The sequence below is a fragment of the Rhinoraja longicauda genome, chromosome 7 (genome assembly GCF_053455715.1).
Source record: "Rhinoraja longicauda isolate Sanriku21f chromosome 7, sRhiLon1.1, whole genome shotgun sequence".
Lineage (NCBI taxonomy): Eukaryota > Metazoa > Chordata > Chondrichthyes > Rajiformes > Arhynchobatidae > Rhinoraja > Rhinoraja longicauda.
In genome coordinates this window covers 54,050,528-54,063,480 of record NC_135959.1, presented here as the reverse complement: position 1 = coordinate 54,063,480, position 12,953 = coordinate 54,050,528, and the positions used below count along the sequence as shown (strand labels likewise).

At 38.8% G+C, this 12,953-nt stretch overlaps 1 pseudogene; it reads left to right on the top strand.

Annotated features, from left to right (window-relative positions):
* Nucleotides 1-12,579, top strand: part of LOC144595638 (uncharacterized) — a 30,549-nt pseudogene extending 17,970 nt beyond the window's left edge.
* The last annotated feature ends 374 nt before the right edge of the window (nucleotides 12,580-12,953 follow it).

Below are 12,953 nucleotides of genomic sequence, written 5' to 3'. Positions count from 1 at the left end.
TATCTATGATATCTCACTAGATATCATAATGTGGTATCTATGGTATCTCACTTTTGCATTCACTCCCTACACATTAGGGGCAACTTACAGAGGCCAATTAACCAACCAGCACGCACGTTTATGGGATTAAACCGAACCACCTGGAGGAAATCTAGGTGGTCACAGAATATGTAAACTCCACAGGGACAGCACCTGAGGTTAGGATCTAACCTGTGTTTCTTCATGCTGTGAGGCAGTGGCTCGACCAGACAGCTGTGCCACCTGAATAAAAGCTTTTGGTTATTTATGAGGTATCTTTGACTTCTAATAATTTCTTTAATGATGGTTACTCACTGACATTCACGTTTCCATATATTGTTGTATTTTAATGTTAATGCACACTCTTCAGTAATTTGCATCTGTCATTCTTATTTCTCCTGTTGACAGGCTCCCCACATCGTCACTTTCAAGATTATTCTGACGAATGGGACAATAACAGTGCAGAGGTAATATTAATGACTTAAGTTAATGTTTAGTGGATGTTAGATTTGATATTGCCTCACTTCACCAATAAATTACACTCTCCAGGGCTGTGCAATGTAACTTCAATGTACTTGTGATTTTGATTTCTCCTCTGCAGAATTTGGCTTTGTGTCTCACTCACTTGAGAGCACTTCAGATACAGCCTCAGGTAAAATAACAATCTTAACTTTATCTCTGGAAGACATAGATGAGAAGTTAATTTGTTTTTTAATCGATGATCTGTTTGTTAGTGAATTCTTCCTGGCAGAAATTGCAGTGCAATAATGACATTTTGTTTCTCATCGTTAATCTCGCTCTTTCTCTCAGACGGCCCCTTGTTTTATGGATACCCTGTTTTCTCTCCATTTCTGTGTGTTCTGAGATGGCTGACAAAGCCACTGTAGGTCCCACAGACATTTCCAGTAGGGGAAGGGTTGCTTGATAGGGTAGGTGTGCAGTAGCTTGAGAAATGATTTCCTCCAGTTATGCTGAGCTTGAGATTTCAATACTATTCTAAATAAAATAATGGGTAGGAATCCCAGGAGGTGGTTCAGTTTCAGACTCTTTTCAACAATGCTTTCAGAATGACCTTTAATTATTTCCTCTATTCTCTGGTACTTTCTTACCTTGATGTAGGTCAGAACAGCTAACTTGGGATTCTGGTATTGAGAATGCAAACAATATGGTCTGTTGATTGCAATTAGGGGCTCGAACTTGAGATATTAGTCTGAGAGAACACCAGACTTTGGTTCAGTTTTCCTATGAATAGATGTGGAGGATTTTGTGGAGATGAGATTAGTAGTATCCCTCCAGAGCATTGAGATGCTCTGAGTCTGTAGTCCATGGTTCAAAGGATGACCTTTGTATTAGGCTTGAGGTCCTGAACTTTAAATACTATTTTACTCACTCGGCCATGGTTGCACAAGGCTGATAACAACTTTTGTTTCTCTTTGACAACACTGTGGCGCGTCGAAAAAGGCCAAAATAAAGCCGAGGAGCCGGGTATTTCAGGAGGAATGAATTTAATACGTTTGCTAGACCAGTCAAGTCTGCCAGTGAAATCACGCCCAAAACCTCGTCCTTTATAACCGTAGCAAAGGGCCGCCCCCCTAGACCGGTCCATTCCCGTGCCGAGGGGTCGGTAGTGGTATGGCCCGACCCTTGGGTGCCGCCACAACACCATGATCAAAAAGTCTTCTGATGCATACTGCCTTTTCCGCATCTATCATAATGGCCACTTTGGAAAAGTTAGGAATTGCTGCTGGATGTCAGAAAATTAAATTCTCCTCCAAAACCATTGATCCAAGACCTCCACTAAGGAGAAAATATAATTCACTATATAGGACTTGGGCCTTGCTGATCCTGCCAACATCTATTACCCATCCCTGACTGCACAATGCTGTCTTCTTCGACCATTGTGTCCTGGGTGAAATTAACCCATTTTGTTGTGCCGTAGGCAGTTATAAGATTTAACCGCAGCAATGATGAAGGAATCACATTCAACTTTGTGATTTAGATGCACTGTTCAATGTGCCAGCTGCTTCTTTTACACGCTGGTGGAGGTCATGGGTTCGGGAGGTGCTGTTAGAGTAACCCAGTCAAGGACCTGCTGTGCATTTCACATTTTGTAGATGGCATACACTGGATGGAATGATGAAGGGAATGAATATTTAGTGTGGCAAATGATGTGTCAATCAAGCAGATTACTTTATGATATCAAACTTCTTGTTTGGACTGTACCTAAGATGATAATTAGAGAGCATTCCGTCATACTCTTGACTTATGCTTTGTAGGTGGTGGAAAGTCTTTGGGGGAGGCAGGAAGTTAGTGGCACACTGCTGGACACAATATATCTTCCCTTCTCTTGTGGCCAATGGTTTAATGTGAATGGTCCTTTGAGTTCCACGTCAATGGTCAGTCACCAGGATGTGGGGTATTTGGTGAGGGTAATCTCAAGGGTTGGTGATCGGACACTCTCCTGTTGGAGAAGGTGATTGCCTGGCTCTTGTGTTACTCAAATGTAGCCTGCCTCTATTCAACACAAACCTGATTGGTGTCTAGCTCTTGCTGCAATGGGCATTGACTACTTCATATTCTGAGGAATTGCAAGTTCAAGAAAACTGAATGTACTACATTTCCACTCATGGGCTTATAATGGAAAGAAGGTACTTGATAAAGTACCTTAAGATAGTTGAACCACAGATAATTGGTCAGGATCACCTGCAGCGATGTCCTGTGGCTGGGACGATTGACCTCTGACAACTGTGTGAGGCATGACACCAGCCACTGCAGTGTTTTCCCTTTGATGTCTATTGACTTCAGTTTTTACCAGGGCAGCCAACACTTGGTCAAATTCTGTCTCGATCTCGCAAACAATCACAATGGAATTCATTGAAAAAGGATCCTGACCCGAAATGTCACTGATCCATGTTCTCCAGGGATGCTGCCCGACATGCTGAGTTACTCCAGTGCTTTGCTTCTTTTTCTTTTGTAAACCAGCATCTGCAGTTCATTGTTTAGACAATGAAATTGCGTTTTGATGTATTTTGCATCAAGCCTGGAATGAGGTTTGGTACTAAGTTGTCATAAAAATTTAAGGTTATTGGCAAGAGCAAAATGATTGCACTAACATCTACCAGCAATTAACTGGTGGACCGATGAGGTCTCTCCCTGTTGGGGAAGATACAATTTCATCACAATTTTTAATTAAGCAGTAACTCCTTGGAGTTAGCATTAATTTAATAATGTCACTTAGAAATGGCTAGGTGTTGACAAAATTCAAAATGGTTTGATGATCAGTGACACTTGAAGTGTATAGTTTGGACAGAGCAAAGAAAGCTTTTCTCTTACTCTGATGCTGTTACTGGATCCTCCAGATGTTTCGATAATAACAATTATTTCCATGAATGCGCAGCACCAAAGGATGACACAAAGTGCTGTAGTAACTCAACGGATCAGGCAGCATCCTTGTAGAACATCGATAAGAGATGCTTCGGGTCGTGATATTTTGGCTGAGAGTCCCGACCTGAAATGTCACCTACCCATGTTCTTCAGGGATGCTGCCTGACCCACTGAGTTACTCCAGCACTTTTAGTGTAAACCAGCATCTGCTGTTCCTTGTTTCTTCATCACTAAAAGATACTAGGTATTGGCTATTAGATATAACTCCTTTGATCAGCAGGAGCTTGTATCTTGAGAAGGAAGGAGAAGGAAATCGATCTGTTTTATCTTGAAATCAAAGATGATTTATGTCCTTCAGTTATAAATGGCAGTGATGCACCACATGAAATATCCAAATAGACAGCATTTGAGGTAAAAGAGATGAGAGACCACAAAACCAAGATGACATTGGAATAGTAGAATTTCCATAATGAGTTTGTTAATTGGGAATGTTTATTTCTATTTCAGATGACTAAATTTGTTATGGACTTTTGCAAAGCCATCCGACAAAATGTGCCTAGAACTGGGGTGAGTATTTGGCATTAATCCCCCTGAAATAATTTCAATCGTTTGTTTTCTTACTAGTTTTCTTTTTTAAATATAAAAGTCACATAAATGTTACTGTTACATATTTACTTACTCAACATTACATTGTTTTATTCTCTAGAGTGATGATAATGAGGCTATGTATAAAAGAGTAAGTATACTTTCTTATTTAAAGATTAAAATAATGAAAATTGTACGTATCGCAGAATATTATTAAAATCTTGTTTTTTTTGTTATGCAGTTTTTATTTCATTACTCCAAAACACAAACTCCACATCTGAAAAACATGGTAACTATTTTCAGTTAAAATGAAACAATTGCAGTATTTAAATATGTCATTATGAATATTAACCATATTCAGTTTTCTGGTTTCATCAATAGGTTTTGAGAGTCATACAGCATGGTCCATTGGCACCCCTCATCCATGTTGACCAAGATGTCCCTCTGTCCTCGACTACATTCTATCTCTGTCCCGCCCACTCCCCTGACATCAGTCTGAAGAAGCGTCTCGACCTGAAACATCACCCATTCCTTCTCTCCAGAGATGCTGCCTGTCCCGCTGAGTTTTGTTTCTACTGTCCATCTATGCTACTCCCATTTGCCCACGCATGACCCATATCCTTCTAAACCTTTCCTATCCATCTATCTGTCCAAATGTTGCTATTGTAATTGTTTCAAACACTTCCTCTGGCAGCTTATACATAGCACCCTCTGTGTGAAAAAGTTGCCCCCTCAAGTTTCCATGAAATGTTTTCCATCTCATCTTAAACTTATGTCCTCTAGTTCTTGATCCCAAAACACTGGGTGGGAAAACTGTAGGCATTCTATCTAGGCCCCTCATGATTTTTACATTTTATACATTCAAAAGATGTTTGGATACACATATGGGTAAGAAAGATTTAGAGGTATATGGCAAACAGGTATGGCTAGTGTAGATGAGGTATCTTGGATGGCATGGGCAAGTTGAGCTGAAGGGCCTTTTTCTGTGCTGTACAAATCTATGACTCCATGATTTCTATAAGATCACTCATCAGTCTGCTATGCTCCGAGAAATAAATTCCTAGCCGGCAGAACCTCTCCATATTTATTCAGTGCCTTGAGTCTTCTTCGGGGAGGTATTAAATGATTTCACTTTCCAGTGCAAGTTATAATCAGTCAAGTCAAGTCAAGTCAATTTTATTTGTATAGCACATTTAAAAACAACCCACGTTGACCAAAGTGCTGCACATCTGATTAGGAAAAAAAAGAAACATACAGTGGCAGGCAGCCAAACACAACGGCGTGGCCATCTTGAACAAAATGTTTAACTAAAGCAGAATGGTGTCAGTATTAAAGAACTGTTTGCTAAATCCTTAAGAAACAAATTAGCTTAAAGAGGTTTATATATATTTTCCCCAATATCTGAAAGTCAAAATATTTAAATACAAGAGTGAAGTTTAGATTTAAGTAATAGTAGGATTTCAATAGAATATTTTAGAGAATCTATTGTTGGAATAATTGTGTCCAGAGATTCATTGTCTGATCAAAATTGTCCTGATACTATTAGTACTGGTATCAGTACTTTAGTAATAGTACTGGTACTATTTTGTATAAGTGTTAGTCTATTGATATTTTCTGTTTTTTTCTTTTTGGCTCCAGCTATCTGCCGTGCATCCCTTACTGCACCTTGCACCAAAACTTTCGGAAAGAAGAATGGATAGAACTCTTTATTCGGTATGCATTATTTCCTTCCTTCCTTTTGTAAACTTTATTTTACATGCCTTGACTTTGTTTGCCCAAATCTACAGTATATACATTTTGCCACATAGCTTTTTAATAACAACATAATGATTAACTTTGCAACAAAGCTATGGTGTATTAATCATGAATGAGATCAAAGTTTGATTTGACAATGGAATAGGAGCACGTTTTTCAGTGAAGTTCAAAATCAGAACAGTGATTGAATGTTGAGTAATCTCAATTTTGACTTTAAATTACAAATGGTGGAGTGCTTTTGAAATCAAATATATAATAAGAAAATGCAGTGCAAATCAATGGAATTATTTTTATGTTTCTCCTTGGTGAATTGCGGTTGAAGATTTATATTTGGGATACATTGGCCAGGAGGAACAGGAGTATGCCATATACACTGCAGACCAATGGCTATTCCTACTCCCTACCCGACCTCCAACCAAGTTACACTATTGCCCAGATTTTCACAAAGGTTCAGCAAAGAATAGACTCAATGCCTTGGGGCAAGAAATCTTTCCCAATGTTCCAGTTGTAGTTCCAGTCCCTGAGCTGTATCCTTCTCCCAATAGAGAGCCAAGCCAGTTAATCAAACTGACTTTTTGATTGCTGTTCTGCTTGTTAGTATATGCATACTATGCTTTTAAACTCCAGTGTTAATAATGAGTAACAATTACCACAGGACCTGAGAAATAGATCTATTTAACAGAAGATAGGCACACTACTCTGCTCTGCCAAATGATAGATGAATAAATCAAACTAAATAGATGAATAAATCAAACTAAACTAGCTGCCTTTTAGTTGTAATGGGAACTAAATCTATGCACTAAATATGGACTAGTTTGAAATATCTTATGAATTTCTTTTTCACATTGCTATTTATCTTTAACAATTATATTGTCCCTGACATATGAGATGTTTGCCTTATAACTGGTCTGCCTTTTACGTTTGATGTAATCCGAATGTTCAATTGAATAATTTCCTTTAAATTAAGTTTTACAATTACATTTAGATGTTGGATATTAACATATATAACATATAACAACTACAGCATGGAAACAGGCCTGTCCGGCCCTACCAGTCCACGCCGACCATTCTCCCTGACCTAGTCTCATCTACCTGCACTCAGACCATAACCCTCCAATCCCCTCCTATCCATATACCTATCCAATTTACTCTTAAATAATAAAATCGAGCCAGCCTCCACCACTTCCACCGGAAGCCCATTCCATACAGCCACAACCCTCTGAGTAAAGAAGTTCCCCCTCATGTTACCCCTAAACCTTTGTCCCTCAATTCTGAAGCTATGTCCCCTTGTTGGAATCTTCCCCACTCTCAAAGGGAAAAGCCTACCCACGTCAACTCTGTCCGTCCCTCTCAAAATTTTAAAAACCTCTATCAAGTCCCCCCTCAACCTTCTACGCTCCAAAGAATAAAGACCCAATCTGTTCAACCTCTCTCTGTAGCCTAAGTGCTGAAACCCAGGCAACATTCTAGTAAATCTCCTCTGTACCCTCTCCATTTTGTCGACATCCTTCCTATAATTTGGCGACCAGAACTGCACACCATACTCCAGATTCGGCCTCACCAATGCCCTGTACAATTTCAACATTACATCCCAACTTCTATACTCGATGCTCTGATTTATAAAGGCAAGCATACCAAACGCTTTCTTCACCACCCTATCCACATGAGATTCCACCTTCAGGGAACAATGCACAGTTATTCCCAGATCCCTCTGTTCCACTGCATTCCTCAATTCCCTACCATTTACCCTGTACGTCCTATTTTGATTTGTCCTACCAAAATGCAGCACCTCACACTTATCAGCATTAAACTCCATCTGCCATCTTTCAGCCCACCCTTCGAAAAGGCCCAAGTCTCTCTGTAGACTTTGAAAATCTACCTCACTATCAACTACTCCACCTATCTTAGTATCATCTGCATATTTACTAATCCAATTTGCCACACCATCATCCAGATCATTAATGTAAATGACAAACAACAGTGGACCCAACACAGATCCTTGGGGCACTCCACTAGACACTGGCCTCCAACCTGACATACAATTGTCAACCGTTACCCTCTGGTATCTCCCATTCAGCCATTGTTGAATCCATCTTGCAACCTCACTATTAATACCCAACGATTTAACCTTCTTAATCAACCTTCCATGTGGAACCTTGTCAAATGCCTTACTGAAGTCCATATAGACAACATCCACAGCCTTGCCCTTATCAATTTCCCTGGTAACCTCTTCAAAAAATTCAAGAAGATTAGTCAAACATGACCTTCCAGGCACAAATCCATGTTGACTGTTTCTAATCAGGCCTTGATTATCCAAATAATTATATATATTGTCCCTAAGTATCTTTTCCATTAATTTTCCCACCACAGACGTCAAACTAATAGGTCTATAATTGCTAGGTTTACTTTTAGAACCTTTTTTAAACAAAGGCACAACATGCGCAATGCGCCAATCTTCCGGCACCATCCCTGTTTCTAATGACGTTTGAAATATTTCCGTCATAGCCCCTGCTATTTCTGCACTAACTTCCCTCAATGTCCTAGGGAATATCCTATCAGGACCTGGAGACTTATCCACTTTTATATTCTTCAAAAGTGTCCGTACCTCCTCTTCTTTAATCCTCCTAATTTCCATCACTACTCTACTTGTTTCGCTTACCTCACATAATTCAATATCCTTCTCCTCGGTAAATACCGAAGAAAAGAAATTGTTTAATAACTCCCCCATTTCTTCCGGCTCAGCACATAGCTGTCCACTCTGACTCTCTAATGGACCAATTTTATCCCTCACTATCCTTTTGCTATTGACATATCTGTAGAACTCCTTGGGGTTTACTTTTACATTACTTGCCAAAGCAGCCTCATATCTTTTTTTCGCTTTTCTACTTTCCTTTTTAAGATTCCTTTTACATTCTTTATATTCCTCAAGAACCTCATTTACTCCCTGCCGCTTATATTTATTGTATATCTCCCTCTTTTTCCGAACCAAGTGTCCAATTTCCCTGGAAAACCATGGCTCTTTCAAATTATTATTCTTTCCTTTCCACCGAACAGGGACATAAAGACTCTGTACTCTCAAAATTTCACCTTTAAATATCCTCCATTTCTCTATTATATCCTTTTCATAAAACAACAATTTCCATTTCACTCCTTTTAAATCCTTTCTCATCTCCTCAAAATTAGCCTTTCTCCAATCCAAAATCTCAACCCTTGGTCCAGATTTGACCTTCTCCATAATGATATTGAAACTAATGGCATTATGATCACTAGACCCAAAGTGCTCCTCAACACATACCTCCGTCACCTGACCCATCTCATTTCCTAACAGGAGATCCAACACTGCCCCTTCTCTGGTAGGCACCTCTACGTATTGCTGCAAAAAACTATCCTGCACACATTTTACAAACTCCAAACCATCCAGCCCTTTAACAGAATGTGATTCCCAGTCTATATACGGAAAATTGAAATCACCCACAATCACCACTCTGTGCTTACTACTAATATCTGCTATCTCCTTACATATTTGCTCTTCCAATTCTCGTTCCCTATTTGGCGGTCTATAATACACCCCTATAAGTGTTGCTAAACCTTTCTCATTTCTGAGTTCCACCCAAACAGCCTCCTTAATCGAGCCTTCTAGTCTGTCCTGCCAAAGCACTGCTGTGATATCCTCCCTGACAAGCAATGCAACACCCCCACCTCTTGCCCCTCCGATTCTATCACATCTGAAACAATGAAATCCTGGAATATTTAATTGCCAATCGCAACCCTCCTGCAACCATGTTTCACTGATCGCCACGACATCATACTTCCAGATGTCAATCCAGGCTCTAAGCTCATCCACCTTTCTTACAATGCTCCTAGCATTAAAATATACACATTTAAGGGACCCATCATTTCTTATTCTCAGTTTATTTCTTTTCCCTTCTTTCTCTCCTACATATTGGGTCTGATATTGTGCAACCTGTTCAATATCTTGTCATTTAAGAAAGTAATTACTACCGACTGCACATTTCAGCTGATCAATTATTTAACCATGTCATGGACCTAGAATACACAAACTTATTACTACCCTTGCATATTAGCCCCAGCTCCTTGCCTGTGTTATCTACAACTCGAATACATGACTCTATCTCAGTTTGGTTTCCGTTCTCTGCTGTCTGCATTATGTAAAGAAGTCTAAGCTGCTCTTTTCCCATTCTTCTCATTAAATATATATAAGCCTTGCCATATTTCAACACTCTCTTTGCACAGGCATACAAAGTATTTGGTGCAATTAATTCAAATCCTGTCAACTTATCTCCCTTGTTCTCATGGTCCAATATTAGCTCTTCCAAAGCAATGCCTCAAATTCAACATTTGTATTGGGTTACAAACCCTCAATTACATTTTGCTCTCTGGTTTCTATAACTTCCTCTAATTCTCTAATTTTTGTCAACTCTGCACTTCTCCAATTTTAGCCTCTTCTCCATTAAAGATTTCCCTTGCATTACAGTTTCACATTAATGTCTAACTTTAACAGGTTCTAAATTTATCTCTCTCTGGCTCACTTGCTTGCTCTATCTCCAAAACATCCTGGTATTCTTTCACTCTGAGACTCTCTTACTCTCCAACACTCTGAGCATCTCACTACGATTATTTCATGCTCTGAGATCTCTCTGCTTTTCTCCACTTCCATATTTTTTGTAAGGAACTGTTTCTAAATTCTGGCCTCTCTTGCCCAGATTCACAGTTGCAGCTGCTGTTTGGGCTAGTCTATTCAGTAACCTGTCCTAAAAACCCTGTTATCATAATTTGTCTGTGATCCTCCTGTAACAAGCCTTCAGAGTTTTTAACTTTTACTTGATTACAAATAAATGTGAGCTGTTTTGACTGATATTTTACTATTATTGGGGGGAATGAGCAGCCATTTTATAAGAAGCTACAGACAATGAGTAAATCATTCTCATTTTTTTGTGGTGTTGAATAATAGGTACATGTTGGCTCGGAACTCCAGGAATAATTTTCAGGGCATCCTTAACATCCCGAACGAATAGAATAGAGTCTCGATTTAAAGTTGGAAATTCATCCAGTGGGATTTTTTTCCAGTCCCTTGCCAAATGAGTTGCATCCAATCTGTTGGTCTTCCTGTTCAGCCCTATGTTATCACGTTGGATGGTTAAGCCTTCTTCAGACAATGAAGGATGTAATTTCAGATTGGCCAGGAAGAACCAACTGTACTCTTGAGATCCTAGGTCCAACCTAAGTCCAATCTTGTCTCTTCCTCTTCTATTTAGCATTTACATAATAAACCCAACCGTATATTGAATTTATGATGGACATTATTCTAGCCAGCTTTAGAGAGGGGGAGATTTAAACAGTGTAGACGAAGCCTATCTTTTAAAAGATCACCAGGACTTTGCCTCATTCACAACTTCTGGATGTTGTCCATTTGGACTCCCTCACACTCATCATGATGGGAGATAACCAATGCTATTCTATTTCTATCCACTCTTTTTCTCTTATCTTTAAATGTATCACTAAAATCACTTAACAAATTAAGCCCAGTAAAAAAATATATATAAATATGATAAAATGAATAAGAATATTCATTGCAGTTTTATTTTTCTATACCCTTCATTACTTCAAAAACCACACACAGCATTCCAGCTTCATTCTTACTGACATTTCGTGCATACACCATTGCATTTCCACTTTTATTTTCTTAATGTTATGCCATAAAATTCAATATTACAAAAGTGCCTTTACATAGCCTTATTGATTGCAGGTATTCTGTATAATGAATTATGAACAAGAATATGGAAAGAACAGGTATTGGGATTTATTCTGGAAAGGAGGGAAAGTTCATAAGACATACAAGCAGAATTAGGCCATTTGGCCCATCAAGTATACACCACCATTCAAACATGGGTGATCTACCTTTCCCTCTCAACCCCGTTCTCCTGCTTTCTTCCTATCACTTTTGGCACCCCTACTATTCAAGAACCTATCAATCTCCGCTTTAAAAATACCCAGACTTGGCCTCCACAGCTGTCTGTGACAATGAATTCCACAGATTCACCACCCTCTGGCTAAAAGAATTCCTCCTCGTCTCCTTTTATTCTGAGGCTGTGCCTTCTGGTCCTAGAATCCCCCACTAATAGAAACATCCTCTCCATGTTCACTTTATCTAGTCTGTTCATTATTCAGTAAGTTTCAATGAGATCTCCTCTCATCCTTCTAAACTCCAGTGAATACAAACCCAGGGCCGTCAAAAGCTCATCATTCGATAACCGGGATCGTTCTCTGAAATCTCCTCTTGATCCTCTCGATGGCAGCACATCCCTCCTCAGATGTGGGGCAGAAAACTGCTCATAATACTCCAAATGCAGTCTGACCAGTGCTTTATAAAGTCTCAGTATTACATCCCTGCTGAGGAAAGTTATAAATAAGATTACTGTGTTAAACTGCCACGTCCAAAACAATTTGCAACATTTATTGATGAAAATAAAATGTCTTGCCTTCCAGGAACAACAACTTGCACAAACAGAATTCAGCAAAAAGGTAGCTCCATGTTTTTTTAAATGACATAATGTTTGTTTCTATTGCATAAAGAAAATTCCTGAATGTAACATGACTTTGAATGAACGCTCTGGAAAAAAAACATTCCTTCCTTTTAGAATATATTAACTTTGTCACTAATTTTGGAGTAGTTAAAAGATAAAGTATTGCAATTAATATCCTGATGTTATTTTTAATTACCCATGTTTCTTCTATAATTTTGTTACATATTGCGCATGCATTTATTGTTGATTCTAGCCTCATAATGGAAGAAATCCAGATGTATACTCACAATAAATGAAACATCTCAAATGTATGTATAATACAGCTTTTAAATTTCCAAATATAGTCCAAATGTAATAAATAAACATGTTTATATAGGAAGGCTACATGGAAAGATGGACTGATTGAAGAGAGAATTAGTTCCAAAGTTCTGAGATCCTGAAATAGAATGAATTAGACTTGACTAGTTCATAGTCTTGCGAATGTAACCACAAGTACTTTCAAGTTTGGTACAAATGCATAAATTTATATTATGGGTAAAACTCAGTTCCAATTTCTACCAAACCTTCAATATATTTTCATAATGGTGAAAATGCCTCCTAAGTTGGACTGAGGTCCACTGAAAATGGGTTAATGCTTAAGACCTTTAATAGGATGATCTGAGGACA